We start from the raw sequence: 9,451 nt of genomic DNA on the forward strand, positions 1-9,451 counted from the left end.
ACCAACAAGTTTTCACTTATCCAATGAAATATCTCAGGATTTATCGGGTGGATTGGTACCTTGCTGGTGATTTTGAGTGTTGGGTTACAACCATTGGACTGATTGTCAGGACATTTGATGACCATTTTACATATTTGGTGATCCCGTAAGTTGTATTCTTGCGCTGTAATTAGCTAAAAGTTTGAATGTGATGCCTACTTATGGAGGCATTAGCAGAGCAATCACAAAATCACTTACATTTGGAGCGTCTAATTAGAATATTCATCAGTGTTGTCTGCTTTAAATGATGATGATCACTTTGTTTTTGCTGCGCTCAAACAAAATGAATGAGCGAGGGTCAATGCACCCTTGTCTTGTTTGCAGAACAAACATGATATTAGAGCTGACTACGAGGTGATTTGCTAAGATGGACAGTTTGGCGATGCAGGACCTTGATTCAGCACAAAGAACACGGGGCCCTCCCAGCAAGAGCTGGAAAGTGTGATAATTCATCCGTGCTGCTGCAGGCCAAACAGCTCCCACTTGAGTCAGCGTGATCTACGAGTGTCCGTGAGCCCCGGACACATGTAAATGTACACCAAACTAATTGGTGCCGCAACAGTCAGGGGGTTTAAATCAGCAGTTGTATCACCTGTTGCTTCAAAAGGGAGAGGCGGTAGCGAGAGATTACGTTATGATTTGTTTCAATTTCTCCGTTTTATATCTATTTGACAGAGTGCCCGGGTTTGCTCTTTCATCTGTGTGTTTTCCTGGTATTTTAACTTCATTTGAAGTTACATTCTTAGAGGTAATATTCTCTTGAATTATGCCGCTTCAAAACATTTTTTTTAGATGGAAGGAAAGACAATTATATTGTCACGGCTTGAACATGCACCCAAAGCCTGCAAATGTGCAACTCCAAATAATATGTGTTATGTATTCTGACTCTATGGTAGTGATGGTGCACACGGATTCAGGGAGTAAACTTTAAAATAATAAAAACAAAACAAGTCTCAAGCAATGGATAGAATTGTTTGGCTGGTCATAAACAACCAGTTTTGCTTTGCAAACTCCACCCCTGTAATTTTTTAAGCTGGCAAGAAAACCAACAAGGCAGGCAAAAAAAAAAACTGCAAGGAAAACAAAACACTTCTTCACACAACAATACAAATGATCAGTTTTCATCCAACCAGAGTATTAAGGCAAAAAGCCAGTCTGGCAGGTTTCTTTGCGTCCTCAAAAAGGATGACTAATCTTTCACACAGGATCCGTACACATCCGGCTCAGTCTCACCGTCTAACCAAGCGTTCAGGTGCACCACAGGGCAGCGAAGCTTTTCGGTCATGGTGACCAATGCTTTTCCATACACCATCAATGCAACAGAACAAAATGAAATGCCTCTATTTATATTTTCATGACATGCTGTGCCTTTCTAAAGCCCCTTTCACACATGCGCTACGGCCCTGAAGGTATTCATAGATTCCCCCGAGGAGCTAAATGTGAGAATGTTAACGTCTAAATCAGTTAAACCGGATATTAAACGGACGTTACCCTGCCAGCTCCAGAGTACAAGGTCTGTGTAATGTCCAACCGAACCCATGTGCGAATACAGTGAGGGAGCGGGTGTGTTGATAACGTTGTCGTCGGTCATTTGCACGAAGACGCCGACGAAAACTGTCAAACTGGAGAGACGATGAAACTCAGGGACACCTGTCGGTCAACGTCAACCCTAAAAATCGTCAAAGGAAATTGAAGTAGCGGCAAGAGACTCGTTGCTAATGATCAAATTATGAACGGGCTACGTGGCCGCGGTGTTGCGTCATGCCTCTGCACGCTCCGAGGCGCCGCTCCCCGTCTGAACCTAACAGAGTATTTCCAATAGGTGAGAACGCGTCAATCATGTGTGAGAAAGGAAAACTCCAGAGGCCAGAAGCCGAAGATAGATGATAACAGGAAAAGACTAAAGAGGGAGAGAGAGAGAGGGGGGATAGAGAACGACATCCGATGGTGCCTTGCAGGAATCAAACTGGGAGACTTTGTGATTCAGGCCACCAGGGTGCAGAGAAGGACTGTACTGCACATGCTCTATGACCAGAAACGCAGAAGCCGATTGTATTGAACTGAATGAGGGGCCATATTTGAACAGAACATCCCCGACTCCACCACGTGTGCAGTGTTTTTCGGTCGGGAAGCAGGTGATGGATCAATACCTCGACGATGTAGTAGCAACTGATGCAATGGGGCGTGGGAGCAGAAAAGTCTGCCTGAAGAAGGGAAGTGTCTCAACCTGATAACTGTCCACCTCGTGTCGTTCTTCTCGTTCTTTTACTCTTCTTCTTTCTTCCCCTGATCTTCAGCTGGTTCCTTTTCTTCTCCACCACAACAAATTCGCCTCATCTCTTACTCATCATTCTGAATGATTCATTGCAGCAACCCACCATCAAGCGCTGATAAAACAGCTTTGACATTCAAAAATATTTTTGCCCTCCTCATTACTGCCTCATTGTTCGTCTCTTACAGCGTCATTGTATCAAGACTGTCCTGTGACAGGCTTTTACATTGTTGGATCTATTTCTGTCAAACACCGCATGCTTTCATTTATCTTCACTGTGTAAACTTGACACCAAAACCTCAACTGTCATATCGAAAAATGGGTGGGGACGGATTAAATATTTGACCTTTGCTAAAGAAAATATTAACATATTTCCGTAGTGATCTCGCGCTGGCTGCCACGCTCATCAGGGGAAAATAGAAACTCTGGGCTTGTTTGGATGACGTTGAAGCTGGTGTCCTCGCGGCGCTCTTTGATGTCCAAGGATTGTGTTAGCGTGTGGAGACAGCTAATGCAGCCCATACCTGAACTGTACCTGAAGGACAAAACATGTCGGAGAAGCTGTCCACACAGAAATGATCTGTCGAGCGTTACAAAAGGCAGACGCGGATTTTGACAACCCTTTGGTCAGTTGAGCTGTTACATGAAGGGACTGCACGCTGCATGAATTAAACCAGCAACTGGCAGGTGATACGCACAGTAAACTCTCAACTTTAGCTCCACTCTCCACTCCGAAACACCCGAGTTGGAGCTTGAGAAGACTCCCTGGAGTTAATCATCCCAAACTAAGAGCTAACTAGCTGGCATGCTAGCCACCATCAGATGACTTACATGTATAATTCTGTGTGTAAATGAGGTTTGACAGCAGGGGTTACTGGAGACCAGCTCGCTATGAGATCACACCAGTCGCGTCGCCAAATGGGGCCAAGCGCCGACTCCACTTCCTGCAACCCCTACTTCCACCGCCCCCGCCAGGACCACACCCATCCTCAAACTGGCCTTTCATTTAGATCTCAACCACACACCTGTACGGTTTGTGACTGGTCGACACGATCCGTCCACAGACAGACAGACAGGTATATAAACACCTGGCAAACTACCCAAAACTGCTCCTGTGGTAGTTTTTGCTCTGGTGACTCACATCCAGACTTAAAAAAACAATCATTATCAGCTACATGCTACAGCTGGTAATAATGAAACAACCCATTCCCTATCAACTCTGCAGTTGCATTTGAATACTGTTGATGTGTTAATGCCTACGTGGTATTTTTATGTAATTACGCAGCATAGTTTGGCACCATGCTCATGCATTTTACATAGTTCTTACATTAGATCATATTTTGCATACAGGGAAACAACGACTTTCAAAATCAAATCCCAGTTTAATTGTTTTTATTTTATTCAGGTTTTCATCTATACATCTGCAGTCCAGTATAGTATGGATAAAAAAATATATATATAAAAAAGTAGTGTCAAAGTGTTAGTGTTTTATGATAAATGATTCATTTTGCACACATTCAGATAAACCTGATGAACTTGGAGCATTTTAATGAATCATTTCCTTCATGTAAAACTTAAACTATATTATTATGAAGTAACATTCTCCCCAGCAGTCTCGATATGCGTCACATGGTTGCATTTGAAAGTTAGCAACAAAATCGTCAACATGTTTTTCATGTCTCCAACATGAAAACATCTAGTTGATAATAAGGGAGATGGAGATCCTCATTGTCTGATTGTCAGTTTGCAGCTTTTGTCCATCCTAAAACAGACCTTTCAAACCAGGTCTCACCAAAAGTCAAGTCACACCCCAATATGCAGCCAGGATTTCATGCAGAAACACAACTACAAATGATAATTATGATCTCACCGCTATTTCATGGCACGTACAAATGGATTAAAAGATAGACAAAAGTATTTATAGTGTATGTCTGAGGCCCTGAACTCCTGTTAGTCACTGTGTTTTTGTAAGCACCTCTCCTCGGTGAAACATACCTGGCTGCTACCAAACGTATCCTGGCAAATGTTGGACAACTCTCAGCAAGTTTTCTGTTCCTGCATTGCTTTTTGACAGTACAAATGGTCTCTGAGACAAACAATACAAATGTCCAAATGAGTTGTCATAGTCAAATGCATATGCCATGTTTCAGTCAATCATCTCCACCCGACGTGTAACCTCGCTCCTACGTGGCAAGCCGACACCACAGTTTGTGTTCTTTCAAATTGTTTTCATCTTTTTCTGTACGGCTGACACATCAGTCGACTGGCACGCCGATCGGGTGCCTTTGCACATGCTCCTGCTTGTTTCCTGACACACGTCGAGGCCGACTTGCCAGCGGAGACGGCGGTGCTGTCACTGCAGACACCTGATTCAAAAAAATGTTGCAAATAGTTTGCGAGCAGATATGTGCTGGCTCGTCGGCTCCGTCGCGGGGCTTTTGTGGTTCAACAAGAGGGAACTGAATCCAGCGAGCGTGGAGACGGAGGGAGAGCCAAAGGTGCGATGCAAAAGGCAGGACGGGGAATTACAAGCACGAGGTGATGCGGAAGCAGCTGAGGAGATCTCGTGAACAAAAATGATAAAAACAATAAATTATGCTGCATTTTTAAACACTACCTACCCAGTATTCAGGAAACATATTGGCATTGTGCGATTTGGCACGGATACGTTGAATCTTGACAATTTCGCTTTCGGTTTGTGCAAATTATGTAAAAAAAAAAAGGAGTTAAATTATAAAAAGTTATGCGGTATAGGAATGTGTGTAACATGTGAGCGAGTCAAACAAACACAGGACTTTCCCCCAGGTGACTGTTGTTCGTGTCCCGTGTGAAACCAAACGTAAACGTAAAGTTGTCACACTCGTTGCGTAACATTGTGTAAGAAACTCCGCTACGAGCAGTTAGCACGTCTTCACGCTTGTTATGTTGTCACATCACGTTGTTATTATAAAAACACAACCATAACCAAGTTTTGTTGCCAAAACCAAACCAACCGTTTCACAACGTTAACCTCGTGGTAATGTGCGTTTCTTTTAATGTGAGAGGAGGCTGATATGAAACGTAGTCATGAAACAGATTTTAGGTTCAGAAACATTCAACGTTTGCAGAAATGTACAATGTCAACATTGTTTACGAGCGACTGAGTTCTGCATAACCCTTTGAAATGCATCCTTTTGGATGTGATTAAGTCTTTCATTTGTTAATTCGGGCAAACGTACTATTCTTTTATTTCTCAGCTGTGTGTAGCTTTGTGTGTTATACAAATTAAGCAACCGCCCCAACAATGTCATTGTAAATTCTGTCTCGCAATTAAACGCTACAGGACAATGAAGAACTGTTTCCCAGCTCTGTTGTGACTACAGCCGCCCTGTTGTTCTCCACGCTCAGATGGGAAAAAGTCAGTTCAGTTTAGGAATCACACTCCTGCAAACTGGCAAAGCCAAAACCAACGGTCCAACGTCTCCCATTGTCGTTCCAGGAGATGATTTCCAATGCCACCCAAGGCCTGCAACGAATGACTCAGTGTTTCTGAGCATCAAAGCCGCGCTGCGCAATGTGGCGTCTGACCTGCGAGGTCGCTGGACTCCATGACATCAGAGCCAGTATCACGTCATGGTCAACCTCAGCCCCTGAGTGCTAATTAACACCAGACAGAGGGATCATGGACAAGGCTCAGGGCATTACCATCCATCACTGAGCAGCTTACTTTGTTTATTTGCAGATGTTAGAAGAGAGAATAATAACAGATTGTGCAAATTAGGAGGAAAGAAAACCCCATGGGATGTATAAATTATCAAATAAAAAAGGTGGGTAAACTTCAGCGTCTGCTACGTCCCAGCATCCCCTGCCACAGTCTCCAGAGCTGATTACACTGCAGGCTCCTCTCTCATGTGACCCAGCGGCCCGTGAAGCGTCGTCAACCTTTTATGAGACGGACGGGCCCAGAACAGAGGCCTAAAAGCTTACACATGAAAGAGACAATGTTTGCTTTGCTGCCTTTAAATGGACTCGGAGCAGAGCGGCGGAGAGACGAAGAAATGAAGGAAGAGAAATGGAGCAAAGCCGATGCTACGGTTTCGTGGAAGATCTTTCTCTAAACAGTGAGCGGCGAGTCCTCCCTGTGCTTTTAAACCTGAATTGATGTAGATTCCAGGCGTATTTTAAGTCCGTCTGTGACGCCTCGACTCACCGGCGGGGTGGAATTTCGTAGGGGTGCGAGAATCTGGGCCGTAATGGGCATTCCAGCGCCGCAACATTACCACTGTTTCCCAACAATCAATCATGGTCAGCGCGCTCCAGGGAGACGGAGGGAAGAGAGGCTGCGAGAGTCCGTCTCTTCTGTGCGTGAGCCGTACTGTCTGTTACTGTAAGGTGGTATTTATAACAGCTTATCTAATGCAGAGTAAATGGTCAGTCACGTTAATGTTTACAGAATTTTACAAACAAATGTATTGCTCCTCAAGTTGCCTAAAATAAATGCTATTTGGGGCGTAGCCATGAAGGATGAATACATATTTTTACGCCAGATAACCAGTCGAAGAACTAAACAGTACATCCGCACACCTTAAGAAGTTATCTTTAGCTCTGTGCCACATATAAATCAGTGAGATGGAGCAGAACACTGCCAAGGTTAAGAGTGTAACTCCCTCTGTGGCCACCCATATTAAAACATGCAGCCACAAGTTAGTCTGTTCTGGGTTAAAGCATCCACCAAACTACATGTTACACTGACTTTAACACAGCCATGTAAAGCTTCTTTCAACGATAATGCCAGTGACCACCGCGGCTGGAGGTTTGCAGAGAGCAGCAGTCTGCCTGTGTGTGGTGGTGCTTCTCCAATGTAATACATGGATATTATATAAGTTGCATTTGCAGGAGGCTTTACTGTGTCAGAGAAAGATGCTCTGTAACTGAAGATGATGCTGCGCCAATGGGTTTCACTTCCTGTCTGGGCATGGACTACAGCGTGTTTTACAACGATCAGCGAGTAAAAAGACTTGCTTCTGTCAGCGGAGTCTCTTGACTTTGAGGAGAGCATATTTACTGTGTGATTGCCCAAATCCCTGCCGCATGGCATCGCACCAGAAAAGGGACAAACGTGTTTTCAACACTGCACATCGGCGATGGAGCCAATAATTACAGTGGACTTCTGCAGAATCATTTGTCCTGTGGATGAATACAGATTGCAACTTTTCCCACTGAAGACAAAAACCAGATGTTACTGGGTGTAGGTGGGTTTCTTTGTCCAGTGGGAAAGGCCCTTTAGAAACATAAGTACGGGTGCATGCGCTTGAGATATTTCTTCCTCCACATTTCTTTTTTGAAAAGCTGGACCATGTGATCGGCAGGGAAGCGTCACTAACTTAGGGATGCCTGGCGGTAGATTATCGAGCTTTAAGTGCAGTGGCTGCCCAGATGAAGTTTAAAGGTGTGACCTATATAGTTTTCTCCAGGCAGTATCAGTCAGGCGTAAATTTATATCACTCCTAAAAAGACTAACTTTCTGGCAAACCGCTCCCGGTGAAACAAACGGTTACACGTCAAACCTTTTCCGTTTGAAGAAGAACTGGTCCTCTGCGAGTGTGTTTTGCAGCACGGAGGCATTGAGGTGCTGGACAGCTCCTGACTCTTTGACAGTGACACTGCACATACGCACATTTAGACATCGCCGACGGCCGGCACATGTGCTCCACTTTGCCATCGGATCATGCTCCATCTAAACAGAGGAGGGAGGCGGACGAAAGGGCGTTCACCGCCGGGCTCCACACATACTCAGCTAATCAGGAACTGCCCTGCTTGGAGACACGGTGAATAACAGCATGCAGTGATAAGGTCACCAAATGAACTAAAGCTGGAATCAAGAATCTGAAGCCTGTTTTAATCCGTGACCAACAAGATTAGTGGAGGAGTCACTCGGGGGACCCGAGCTGTACTGGACACACAGAGAAATGAAACATCCACCTTAAAATGGAAGTTACATACTGGCTAAAAGCTTAAAGTGTATTTCAGAAACACACTCAACTTCAAAGTGATGCTGAGGAGCAGTGAAACTGACATCCACGGCTTGATTCTGTGGGAAAATAGACTTCACTTCACTTCCCACTGTACAGAAATGAAGCCAAAATGTCCCGGATGCAGAGGCGGCCATCTTGCACGTTTGACGTTAGAGCTATAGATGGATGACGCAACAGGTTTGCAGAGGCCAGAGGTTCAAAAGTGTCAGGGCACCCTGTGGCATTCACCTATAAAATATCACTCAAAGAGACAAGTACCAACCAGGAGGAGACTCAAAATGACCACGAAGAAACACAAAACAAAGAGACACAACATGACTACAGAAGAGACAAAAGAACGACAAGAACAAACAAAATGACAACAAAGAGACACAACTTTACTGCAGGGAGACACAAGGATATAGAAACGTACGAGAGAGACAAAAAGACACGAATCAACCAGAATGTGTGCGTAGCTTGTTCGCGTGAGACCACCACAGCTGTCAATAATGACGTCACAAACCCTCTATTATAGCACCACATAACTGATGAAAACAATTTAACAGAAAATATACAAAAATCAGAATCAGAATTTAAGTTAATTGATTTTACGTATACTTTGATTTTTTTTCTTGTTGTCCTATCCGCTAATATGGAGGGGGCGGGGCTAATGACCTATACTGCATCCAGCCACTAAGGGGCAATCGAGATGTTTCGGCCCTACTTTCTGTGATAAACAGACACCCTAACCCCTGGAGGTGAGGCTCTGCACTGGTCTCAATATATAAATACAACCAGTACTGTTATAAAAACACCTGGTACACAGAGTCACTCCATAGTTTAACAAACTGTTTACATTTTGCACTGCATGCATGTCTGTGTTTTACTTTGAAAGGAAGGATTTGGGTGTAAACCACAGTGAAGATACTCCAGCTGGCCCCTTCCTCTTCAAAGGTTTGTTTGAGGATTACAACTTGTCTTTCTTTATAGCGATAGTGACCTGAGATGAAAGTTTTTATGGAAATCTCCTAGAAATCTGAACCCCTCCGTGTGTTTTCCGTACAGCAAAAAGCACAAAGAGACAGTGAAAAGCCTGTGTGTCTGGTGGAAGCTGTGCAATATGCAAAACAAGTCTGTGTCTTTTCCC

The sequence above is a fragment of the Clinocottus analis genome, unplaced genomic scaffold (genome assembly GCF_023055335.1).
Source record: "Clinocottus analis isolate CAN_PGR_092001 unplaced genomic scaffold, fCliAna1.0.p SCAF_10, whole genome shotgun sequence".
NCBI classification, from domain to species: domain Eukaryota; kingdom Metazoa; phylum Chordata; class Actinopteri; order Perciformes; family Cottidae; genus Clinocottus; species Clinocottus analis.